Below are 12,700 nucleotides of genomic sequence, written 5' to 3'. Positions count from 1 at the left end.
TCACTAGCTATCACTCCCCATTTTCCCCTCTCCTAGCTCCTGGCAACCACAAATAAGTCTACTTCTGTCTCTATAGATGTCTTGATATTTCATATAAGTGGAATCATGTAACATGTTACTATATGTTATATGATTTTGTGTCTGCCTTCTTTCATCTAGCATAGTGTTTTCAAGGCTTATCCATGTTGTAGCATGTATTGATACTTCATACCTTTATTGCCAAATAATATGCCATTATAGGGATATACCACATTTCACTTATTCATTCATCAGTTGATAGTCATTTGGGTTGTTCCTACTCTTTGGCTATTATGAATAACTAGTGGCTTGGTGCACAAAATTCGTGCACATTAAAAAGGAATTAATTAGAGGAAATATTTTAATATTGCTACTTGCCCTTTCTCTATAATAGAAGTGTCAGAGATGAAAGAAAATTAGTAAAATGTATATTAAAATCTCCCTCCTGTCAGAGTCTGGGGTGTACCATGGGACCCAGATTCAAGTACCCGTCCACCCACATGTGCCTCAAAATCAAGCGAGATCCAGACCAGGCCTGGTGGGGTGTGCAGTTTCAGGTCCCCCAGCCCCGGTGCTGATGTGGGGGTCGCAGCCTCAGATCCCCCATCAAGCAGTGCTGGGTGGGGGGCGCGGCCTTAGGTCCCCTGGCCCCGGTGCTGATGCAGGGAGTATGGCCTCAGGTCTCCCAGCCCTCGTGACAACCATTTGCATATTAGCTCTTTATTATATAGGATGCTACTGAGAACATACATGTACAAGTTTTTATGCATATGTTTTTAGTTCACTGGGTCATATGGTAGCTCCATACCTAACATTTTGAGGAACTGTTTTCCAAAGTGGTTGGCCTATTATATGTGCCCCACCAGCAGTGTATAATAAAGGTTCAATTTCTTCACTTCCTGGTCAATACTTTTTCCTGTCTTTTTTATTGTAGCCATCTAGTGAGTATAAAGTGGTATTTCTTCCCCCCCCTCCCTTTTTTTTTTTGTATTTCCCTAACAACTAGTAATATTGAGGATCTTTTCATGTACTTATTGGCCTTTTGTATATATTTTTTGTGAAATGTTCATATCTTCTCCCCATTTTAAAAATTAATTTATCTTTTTATCATTAAGTTATATATTCAGGGTACAATTCCCTTATCAGATAAATGATTTGCAATTTTTTTTCCATTCAGTAGATTGCCTTGATGGTGCATAATTATTATTATTATTATTATTGTAAAATATACACAACAAATTTACCATTTTAAGTGTACAATTCAGTGACATGTGTTTAAATATGTTCACAATATTATGCAACCATCACCTTCATCCATATCCTGAACTTTTCCGTCATCCGAAATAGAAAGCTCTGCATGGATGAGAATGCTCTGCCTGGATCAGAACTCTCTGCCTGAGAAAGATGGCTTCTGTGGTATGGAGGAATAACTTAGTATAGGGTTCCTAGTGGCTGCCCTCTCATCTCTCTCCTAGAGCCACCAACCCCAGACTCTCCTCACATAGTTGTAGTCCACTCTGCCCTTCCTCTGCTAAAGCCCAAGAAGCCTGAAAAATAAAGCCTGAAATGAGGTATTCAACCACCAAAATTTCCCCAGCAAAGATGAACAATTCAGCAGGAAAAGCCCTGGTAAAATCTTCTGGGTTGAGAAAATCCCAACAGAAGGCCAGAGAAATTTACAAGATGTACTTTATGCAGCTATGTTCCGGCCTTGTCATAGAAAAGAAGGCCTGTTACTTTAGGAAAGAAACTGTCAAAAGGCATTCACCAGAAACAGTTGGAAATCACAAAGAGCCACATCTGCTATTCACTACCTTTCGGAAGCACCTGGAACACCTGGAACAATTTGTGGAGGCCTTCCCCTTTGATATGCCTGTGGTCCAGAAAGATACTAGAACATTTGATGGCTCAAGTATCCTAGAATGTTCTTTTTCCCCGAACACATACAGCGATCAATCCTTTACTTTTGGTTTTGTGGATGGAGGTTATGAGATCTATGTTGAAGATTAGAGGGAAAAACAAGAGAAATACAAGGTATTATTCTGTTACTATGTCTTGCAGTTACCTGCAAGTGAAGCAGGTGATTGTGTTAATTGTCAAAATTAATGGTAAGCCTCAGTCTTACAAAAGACAAAGATTTCTTGCTGCATGCCAACAACAAGGAACACTCTGTGAAGCTACAGAAATGTGAAAATTCGTTGCCAGTCCAGATCTTTTTTCTTCCTACTGAGCTCCAGCCCTCCACATGTGTTTCATTTGAATGTAAGAGCAATCCTGGAGTGTTTATAGGAGTAAAGGATAACCATGTTGCTCTAATTAAATTAAATGACCAAACTGAGCATTCAAGAAGAGAGAATATAAAATTTAAGCTGTCTTGAATGTAATGTGTTTGAAAGTTGTGAATCCTGGGTTGAGTAGCCCAAATAGCTACCATAGAAGAGATTGTCAAAAAGGGAGAGAGATGAAATAGAATCGCTTGCCCTTTAAACAATAACTCCCTTTCTTGTTCTTTCCCAGACTATAGTAACCACTATTTCTACTTATTAGTTCTGTAAGTTTGCCTCTTCTAGGTGCCTCATATAAGTGTAATAAGATAATAGATGTCCCGATGGTGTCTTTTATAGCACAAAAGTTTAATTTTGATTAAGCTTAATTTATATTTTAAATAATTTTTAATAATCTTAAATTTGTAAATTTATATTGTCACTGTGCTTTTGGTGTTGTATTTAAGAAGCCATTGCCTAATCCAAGGTCATGAAGATTCACTTGAACCATTTTTGAATACTCTCTTACTTAGTCCTCCCATCCATATTTAAAACATCAATATAATTATTAAGATTTTTATGGGGAGGGTTTATTAAATGTCCTCTTTTTACGTTTTTAGATCAAAATATTGGGTTTCAAACTGTAGAATCTCCTGGGATGCTTATTAAAGCACAGGTTCCTCAGATGAGTTTTGTACATTTGTAGTAAACTTCTAGTAGACCAGCATCATGTAGTTGAAAAAGTGTGGAATTAAAATAGCCCAGCATGGCCTGGCCAGCGTGGCTCAGTGTTTGAGCATCAACTATGAACCAGGATGTCATGGTTCGATTCCTAGTCAGGGTACATGCCTGGGTGCGGCTCTATCCCCAGTGTGGAGCATGTAGGAGGTAGCCAATCAAGGATTCTCTCTCATCATTGATGTTTCTATCTCTCTCTCCATCTCCCTCTCTGAAATTAATAAAAATATATTTTTAAAAAAAGAGGCCAGCATGGTGATTTACGAGCATGGCTCCTATAGCCTGACTACTTGGATGTAAATCGTGACTATGTCCCTTTCTAGTTGTACAGTTATGGGCAAGTCACTTGTTCTCTCTGGGCATTCATTTTCTCTCATAGGGTTGTTGTAAGGATTAAACAAGGTGAAGGACATAGAGGAGTTTGGCAATAATGAGCATCACATAAGTGTTAGACATTGTTATACCCTTTAACTCAGTAATGCCGTTTCCAGGGACTTAATCTAAGAATAATATCAGAGATATTGCCTATAGATGTATAGCAGTTTCATCATAGAGATTAATTCCCCAAAATCTACCATATATAATCAGTAGACCTATTATTAAATAAATTAATTAAATTTATGAAGTGTCATTTGCCATTTAGTCATATTTTCAACAAATATTTAATGCCATGGAACATAACAATGTAAGTGAAAAAAAATTTAAATATGCAACTATATATAAAGTATGTCTTTAAACTTCTTTAAAAATACTGGGCAAGTGAGTGGAATGATGGTCTTACAATACATATAAGTATGTTAAACTGTTGAGAGTGGTTGTCCTTGGAAGCTGGGAGGAGTAATTTTAATTTCTTCTGTACTTTATTGTACTCTCTTGACTTCAACAGTATTTTATACTAAAAAAACGTTACTTTTTAGAAAGACTAAATGGGGGAAAGCTCAATGTGAAATAGGAAAGCATAATGTGAATAAGAAACCCGAGTCTGAGAAATAAGCCAGTCAGAGAAAGACCAATATCACATGATCTCACTTATATGTGGAATCTAATGAATAAAATAAACTAATGAACAAAATAGGTCCTGAGACATTAATGCATGGAAAAGACTGACAGATCTCAGGGGGACGGGGAGAGATTAACCAATGAACATATATGCATAGCCCATGGACACAGATAATAAAGTGGTGAAGCCCTGGGGTGGGGCTGGGGCTGGGTGGAAGGGGCCAAAGGCAGGGAGAAATTGTAATACTGTCAATAATTAAAAAAAAAACAACAACTCTGAGTACTAATCCAGTACTAGTACTGCTATTAAATAGTTTTGAACCTTGAATGAATTCTGTCTCTTCCTTAGGGGACACAGTTTCCTCATCTGCAAAATGAAAAGTTGGACCAGAATGAAAAGGCAATGTAGTTGAGTGTTGAAAAACTGGGAGGCCAGCCCTAGCTGGTTTAACTTAATGGATAGAGAGAGGGTTGGCCCACGGGCTGATACTGGCTGTCTAGTTTTGCTTATTTGTCATGGGTTTTTATACTGGCAGCTTCTTTTTTTTTTTTTAAAGGGAAGGAAACCATTTCTTTAAATTTTTTTTTTAATTTTTATTTCAGAGAGGAGGGGAGAGGGAGAGAGAAATAGAAACATCAATGATGAGAGAGAATCATTGATTGGTTGCCTTCTGCACGCCCCCTACTGGGGATTGAGCCCACAACCTCGGGCATGTGCCCTTGACTGGAATTGAACCCGGGACCCTTTGGTCTGCAGGCTGACACTCTATCCACTGAGCCAAGCCAGCTAGGGCCTGGCAGCTTCTTTGGGGCCCTAAGCTATTTCATCAATAAGGGTATTTTGTAGACCTTTTTAGCATTAAAAATCTTATACTTAATTTTCTACAGTTTTTTCTGATTCTTTTAGTTCTGAAGCTAATGGGTACAGCTTAATCTATCTGTAATTAAGTTGCATAGGCTCTTAGGTCATACTTATTTTTCTTCAACTGATGTTTTGATTTTAAATTTAATAAATGTCATAAAGCCCAAAGGAATGTTATTCCTCAGCTGCCTAGCCCGTTCTAGGAAAAGTTAATATTATAAGGGGAACTCAGCTAGAAGTTGGTAGAGCATGATCAAATGCTTTAAGAGATAAATCTGAGTATGTTAAAGTCACTTTCAGAGTCAACAACCATGTTGGAATTCATTTTCGGAACCCCAAGAAACAAAGACTATAGAAGAAATAGATGACTTTCATAATATACTAGAGGCCTGTTGCATGAAAATTCATGCACATGGCGGGTCCCTCAACCCAACCTGCACCCTCTCACAGTATGGGACCCTAGGGGGATGCCCACCTGCTGGCTTAGGCCTGCTCCCCGAGAACAGATGTTCTAAAAGAAATAATCATATCCTTGGGTAAGGATTTTTTTTAAAAGGTAATGGTCACATGAAAATTAACTGCAGGCGGGGCTGAGGGGACTGGGGGACTATGGTGGCGGGCACGCGGCAGGGCTAAGGGGACTGGGGGACTCCAGCGGCAGGCGCTCTGCCACCTGCCACCCCCCGGCGGGGCTGAAGGGACTGGGTGCCGCCATCTTGTGGCTGTGGGCACCACTATCTTATCAAGGCCTGATGGTCAATTAGCATATTACTGCTTTATTATATAAGATAATTTTCCTTCACTGACTAAATGAGATAATTAAATCTTCAGTGGTTAAGGGACTTGGCTAGCTATTGCTATTCCATTGTTTTGGAAATGTTTATGAGCAAGTCACTCTGTGGTACCTTAATTTATAGTGGCAGTTATAATGAAGATGATGATTTTTTTTCTCCTCTGAAGGGTAAGATTGAAAGTTATATATTCATACATTTATTTTTAGATTTTCAGAAGTTCTCCTCTTTTCTATATAGTGTAGCTGCAGTAGGCTGCCCACTACGGGGATCATTATTTCTGTGTTAGAGAGTTAATTACTAGATTAACATTGCCAGGAAATAAGATGGAGTTAGATGGCCACAGTTGACAGGTAGATTTGTTACTCATAACTAATATTAGAGGACATTTTCTTCTAATCATAATAACTTTTGTTGATAAAACATACCTAGCTAACCCCCATAACAGAAGAGAGGTGGTGTGTTTTCTGGCTTGATGGGCAAAATAACCCTGAGAAAACTTTGTGCCTCACTGACAAGAAGAGAGCTCTGCTTGTTTAGGGATTAGATTTTATTTTAGGATGAGTTGTTTGTGTAAGTATAGATATGAGAGAGTTCCTATCCTACATGTCCTATATGTCAGATATCTTATTCTATTTTCCCAGAGATTTAATTCAATGCTTCCCAATTCCCCAAGTGTATATGTTTCGTATCTTCTCCTAATTGGGTAATGTTAATTACAGATGGCCCCCATCTCCCCTCCCCCCCCATCTGTCCACATCCACCCAGCCCCAGGAGGGACAATATATCTTATTGTATTCAGTGGTTGATGGACATTTAGATTACTTCCAACTTTTGGTTATTATGAACAATGCTGCTAGGAACATTTGTGTACAGTTCTTGTGTTTTCATTTCACTTGGGTAGATACCTAGGAGTAGAATTGCTTGGAACCCATTAAATTTCATATCACTACTTAGCCACAAAAATATTTCTTCTAAAGATGGATGATAGCAATATATTTGATAAGAAACACATTTGGTTGATTGGAGTATCATCCCACACACCAAAAGGTTGTGGGTTCAATTCCCTGTCAGGGCACATACTAGATTGTGGGTTTGATCCCCTGTTGGGGTACATGCGGGTTCATTGTTTCTTACATTGATGTTTCTCTCTCTCTCTGACTCTATCTCTCTCTTTCAAATCAATAAACATATCCTCAGGTGAGGATTAAAAAAAATTTTAAAAGCCCAGCCAGTGTGGTTCAGTGGTTAATCATTGACCTATGAACCAGAAGGTCATGGTTCAATTCCCAGTCTTGCAGGCTTGATCTCCAGTGTGAAACATGCAGGAGGCAGCTGATCAATAATTCTCTCTCATCATTGATGTTTTTATCTCTCTTTCCTTCTCTCTTCTTCTCTGAAACCAATAATATGTATTTAGATATATATAAAGAAAAACACAATGAAACTAGATCACCAACTTACACCATACACAAAAATAAACTCAAAATGGATAAAGGACTTAAATGTACGACAGGAAACCATAAAAATTCTAGAAGAATCCAAAGGCAACAAAATCTCAGACATATGCCGAAGCAGTTTCTTCACTGATACAGCTCGTAGGGCACTTGAAACTAAAGAGAAAATAAACAAAGGGGACTACATCAAAATAAAAAGCTTCTGCACAGCAAAAGAAACCATCAACAAAACAACGAGAAAACCCACTGTGTGGGAAAACATATTTGAAAATGTCATATCTGATAAGGGCCTAATCTCCAAAATTTATAGGGAACTCATACAACTTAACAAAAGGAAGATAAACAATCCAATCAAAAAGTGGGCAAAGGATCTAAATAGACACCTTTCAAAAGAGGACATTCAGAAAGCCAAGAGACATATGAAAACATGCTCAAAGTCACTAATTATCCGAGAGATGCAAATCAAAACAACAATGAGGTACCATCTCACACCTGTCAGATTGGCTATCATCAACAAATCAACAAACGACAAGTGCTGGAAAGGATGTGGAGAAAAAGGAACACTCGTGCACTGCTGGTGGGAATGCAGACTGGTGCAGCCACTATGAAAGACAGTATGGAGTTTCCTCAAAAAACTAAAAATGGAACTCCCATTTGACCCTGTGATCCCACTTCTAGGAATATATCCCAAGAAACCAGAAACACCAATCAGAAAGGATATATGCACCCATATGTTCATAGCAGCACAATTCACCATAGCTAGGATCTGGAAACAGCCTAAGTGCCCATCAGTAGATGAATGGATTAGAAAACTGTGGTACATCTACACGATGGAATACTATGCTGCTGTAAAAAAGAAGGAACTCTTACCATTTGCAATGGCATGGATGGAACTGGAGAGCATTATGCTAAGTGAAATAAGCCAGTCAATGAAGGAAAAATACCACATGATCTCACTCATTCATGGATAATAGAGACCATTATAAACTTTTGAACAATAATAGATACAGAGGCAGAGCAGCCTCTAACAGATTGTCAAACTGCAGCGGGAAGGCCGGGGAGGGTTGGGGGGCAGGAGGGAGGGGGATAAGAGATCAACCAAAGGACTTGTATGCATGCATGTAAGCATAACCAATGGCCATAAGACACTGGGGGGTAGGGGAGGCTAGGGGATTGTCAAGGGCGGGGGAAAAAAAGGGACACATATGTAATACCCTTTGTAATACTGTAAGCAATAAAAAAATATATATATATGAAAAAAAAAAGAAAAACACAAATGATAGAAAAGAATTAAAGGGTAATGACTGGAGCAGGCAAATAAAAAGTTCTAAGACAGGCAGTGTGACTATATAATAATGGAAACAACTTCAAGATTTATTGGTAGATGAATAACTACTATAGCCTACTCCCAAGTGAATGCAAATCAAATCAATGGGTATCTAAATAAACATTGAAAACTTTATTTCCAAATGAAATGGAAATAGGACATCATTTGCATTCATTATGACAGAAAAATTAAGATATATAACACATAAAATGTCCTTTCCAAAATAAAAGAAGGCCATCAAGATTATTGTAGATAAACATATGGCCAAAGAAACAAGCAGTTTGTTCAAGATGAATATATGTAATAAATATACATTAATCCTTGCTAGTAACCATAGAAATAAATTTTTACAAATTGGTTGCTACATTAATTAACAAAATCAAACTGTCTAATGCTAGAAAGGTTGTTTGTGATAGTAATGCTAGCTTTATATGTTAGTCTAGTCTATGTGCAAAGCAGCGTGGCAAAGCCTGTCCAGATACTTGAAGTAATAAAATTCTGAGGTAACTTTCATTTTAGCTTCCTTGAATGTAATTAAAATATTTTAATAGTAAATTAATAAGAGGAAATAAAGCAAAGGTAAGAAAGCAGCCACACAGTTTTCCTATATGCTGAAATTGAATGTGGTAGTGCTTTCCTCCCCACTCTGTCTGACTCGCCCAAACTCTAGCAGCACTAACCCAGCACAGCTTTTTTTCTGTCTCGTCTAGAGAGCTGCATGTGTGCTCTGCTGTGCTCTGAATCCTGCTTTTCCAGCTTTGGCTAATGACACACACCTTGGGAGTTCCCCCTATCCTACTCCAAGAAAATGCTGTTACCTTTCCCATGCCATGTCTTTTCTTTGTTTCACTGATTTTGCTTTAGGTGCTCATCTGAAAATATGCTTCCTGTAGATTTTTTTTTAAAGTTCTTTGTGGCATTTTTTTGTATGGGTGGGACCAAACACTTGGGAGTCACTCCAGGTTAGTACAGCCATCCAAGAGTGAGTGATTTTTTTAGATAGCCTGCCAAAAAGTGTAGATAAAGTAAAGCTAAAATCTAGAAATAAAAATCGAAAAAAAAAAAAGAAGAAACGGAAATTGACCCTTGCTCTGTTATTTCTCCCTTTATCTTTCAAGTTATTTTTTTCTTCCAACATCAAAAATTCTTTCCATTTCTGATAAATTTTTATTGTATTGGTAATACTTTCCCCTAATTACTAGCATTATAGGTTGCTACATCATCCGTGCTTACTTTTCATTGTTATATAAGGCTTGTAAGATTTTATATAGTTAATTGAGTTTTGTGAAGTCAGGCGTGAGGTAATGTGTAACAATCAAGAAGTCAGGAACGATAAAAAGTAAACATTTTTCTCTTCAGTTTATTATGATTAACAACAATTTTTGATTTAATAAGAAATACATTACCAATTTTCTTTGTGTAGAGCAACCATAGATACTCCTCGACTAAAACGGTAGATAATGTACAATTATGTTTAATCCCTTTAGTATTTTCCACTCAGATTGGTGTCACTACTTAAGAACCTTAGGAAGTGACCTAGCTGGTTTGATTTAGTGCAGTGGTCGGCAAACTGCGGCTCGGCAAACTGTGGCTCGTGAGCCACATGCGGCTCTTTGGCCCCTTGAGTGTGGCTCTTCCACACAATACCGACTTCTGTTAATGGGCCACAAAGTTTCAATCACACTGTATGTACGTGCCCACACGTGGTATTTTGTGGAAGAGCCACGCTCGGGGCCAAAGAGCCACATGTGGCTTGCGAGCCGCGGTTTGCCGACCACGGGTTTAGTGGATAGAGCAGTCAAGCGCAGGTACCTCAGTTGCAGGCTTGATCCTTGGCCCTGGTCCGGGGTTAGTACGGGGGGAGGCAACCAATCCATGTGTCTTTCACATTGATGTTTCTTTCTGTCTCTCCCCCTTCATTCCACTCTCTCTAAAAATTGATGGAAAAATACCTTCAGGTGAGTATTAACAAAATAAATAAATAAATAAGGCTCCATGGCCTTATGTTTTTTTTTTTTTAAAGAACCTCAGGAGGAAATGGCCCTGATTTTTAAAATATTAATACAACAGAATTGGAAAATCCAGACTGTTATGTGATTTGACGCTTCCTGATCTCTGATCTCTGCCAGCTTATTCAGGTCACTACAGCTTTTTTTAAAAAAATTAGTGGTTGAAGTATTAGCTTTTGGCTCTTTCCCTGGCCTTTTGGGTATATCTTTTCCTGATTTTTCTTCTACCTTTCTGATTGTCCTATCTAAAAATACTTCAAGCATTTTTCTCCACTGATTTCTCCTTAAATGTTAGTGTTCGTAAAGTTCAGTCATTGTTTTTCTTGTAAATGTTATTTTTGGAAGGCAGCTATACTCACCACTATATCACCAATGCCAACATTTTTTTGAATCATCTTATATATTACCAGAGGCCCGCTGCACGAAATTCATGCACTGGCAAGGGAGTCTCCTCAGCCCACCTGTGCCCTCTCACAGTCTGGGACTTCTCGCTCCTTACCACCTGCCTGCTCACTGCTCCTTACCACTCAGCTCACTGCTCCTTAGCGCTGCCATGGAGGTAGGAGAGGCTCCTGCCATCACTGCTGCGCTCTCCAGCCATGAGCCCGTCTTCTGGCTGAGCGGTGCTCCCCTGTGGAAGTGCACTGACCACCAGGGGGCAGCTCCTGCATTGAGCGTCTGCCCCCTGGTGGTCAGTGCACATCATAACGACCAGTCATTCTGGTTGTTCTGCTGTAATGGTTGCTTAGGCTTTTATTATCCTATATAATAAAAGGCTGATATGCAAATTGACTAAAAGGCAGAATGACTGGTCGATAGGACGCACACTGACCACCAAGGGGCAGATGCTCAATGCAGGAGCTGCCCTCGGTGGTCAGTGCACTCCCACAGGGGGAGCACCGCTCAGCCAGAAGCTGGGCTTACAGTTGGTGAGCCCAGCAGCGGTGGCGGGAGCCTCCCCGCTCCCGGATTGTGAGAGGGCACAGGCTGGGCTGAGGGACCCCCCTGAGTGCATGAATTTCATGCACCGGGCCTCTAGTAGATAATAATTTTAATAACCCCTCAAATCCTGATGCCCTTCAGATGTTTTGAGCCCTCCGTTTGAGTTTTCTACCCAATTGCCTGCTTACATTTACTTACTTGGATGTCCTATAGAGATTCCAAAAGCAATATACCTCAAATTGAAACAAATCATTCACTACCCCCACCCATTAATATTTCCAAATACAGGTAATGGCATTATCATGTACACAGTAGCCCCCTCTAGAAGCTCCTGTCTTCAACACTGAGCACATCAGATCTTTCACTAAATCCCTTTCACTACTTTTAACGCTGTCCTAGTTCAGGACTTTATTATTTCTTTATTTCAGTAGCCTCATAACTGTTATCCCTGCCTTTTAATAACCCCTCAAGCCATTCACTTCCTCAGTGAAATGTCACTTTGATCTTAGTACTTCCCTACCTAAAAACCCTATAGTGGCAAGGCCTGTGTTATCTATATGATAATAGTTGTTCTGCTTGATTTATCTTAAAAGGCTTAGTGACTGTTTACCTCTCCAGCCTCACCCTCACCTCCTGTCATTCTCAGTTTTGAACTTCACATGCCCCCCTCCTGTTGTTTCTTGCCTCTGTTTGCTCATGCTGTCTCAATTTCCTCCCCACTCATCCCTACTCACTCTTACTCTTCATTACTCAGCATGGGACAGCTCCTCCAGGAAACCTTTTCTGATTCCCCAGGGTTAGGCTAAGGGCCCCTCCTCATTACTGGGTCATTTTTTGTTAGTATATGAAACAATGTGATTTTTCTCTTATTTAAAAAAAATTATCCGAACCTACCTTCCCTTTTAGCTACTGCTCATTTCTTCTTTATCTGGTTAAAATTTTTTTATTGAGGTATAATTGATATATAACATTAGTTTTAGGTATACAACATAATGATTTGATATCTATATATATAAAAGCCTAATATGTAAAGTGTCCCCTCAGGAGTTCGACTGGGAGACCAGGAGTTCGATTGCTCGCTATGACATGTACTGACCACCAGGGGGCTACATGGAATGAAGGAAGGCCCTGGCTGGCAGCTGGGGAAGGAAGGCCCTGGGCAGCAGCTGGAAGGCCCCAATCAGCCCTGCTTGCTGGCCAGGTCTAGGGACCCTACTCATGCACAAATTTCGTGCACCAGGCCTCTAGTTTATATATATTGCAAAATGACCACCATAGAAAGTCAAGTTACTA

At 39.4% G+C, this 12,700-nt stretch overlaps 1 protein-coding gene and 1 pseudogene across 2 annotated transcripts in view; both read left to right on the top strand.

Moving 5' to 3' along the window:
- SLMAP (sarcolemma associated protein) overlaps positions 1-12,700 on the top strand; it is a 164,189-nt gene that overhangs the window by 42,634 nt on the left and 108,855 nt on the right. The gene's annotated exons all lie outside the window — the stretch shown is intronic.
- Positions 1,582-2,396, top strand: LOC308530045 (interleukin-33-like; annotated as a pseudogene). Its single transcript has one exon. The product of its transcript is annotated as an interleukin-33-like (transcript).

This window comes from Myotis nattereri (assembly GCF_964212035.1).
Source record: "Myotis nattereri genome assembly, chromosome: 14".
Taxonomy (NCBI): domain Eukaryota; kingdom Metazoa; phylum Chordata; class Mammalia; order Chiroptera; family Vespertilionidae; genus Myotis; species Myotis nattereri.
The sequence above is the reverse complement of the archived record's forward strand: the minus strand, read 5'-3'. Positions and strand labels throughout refer to the sequence as shown.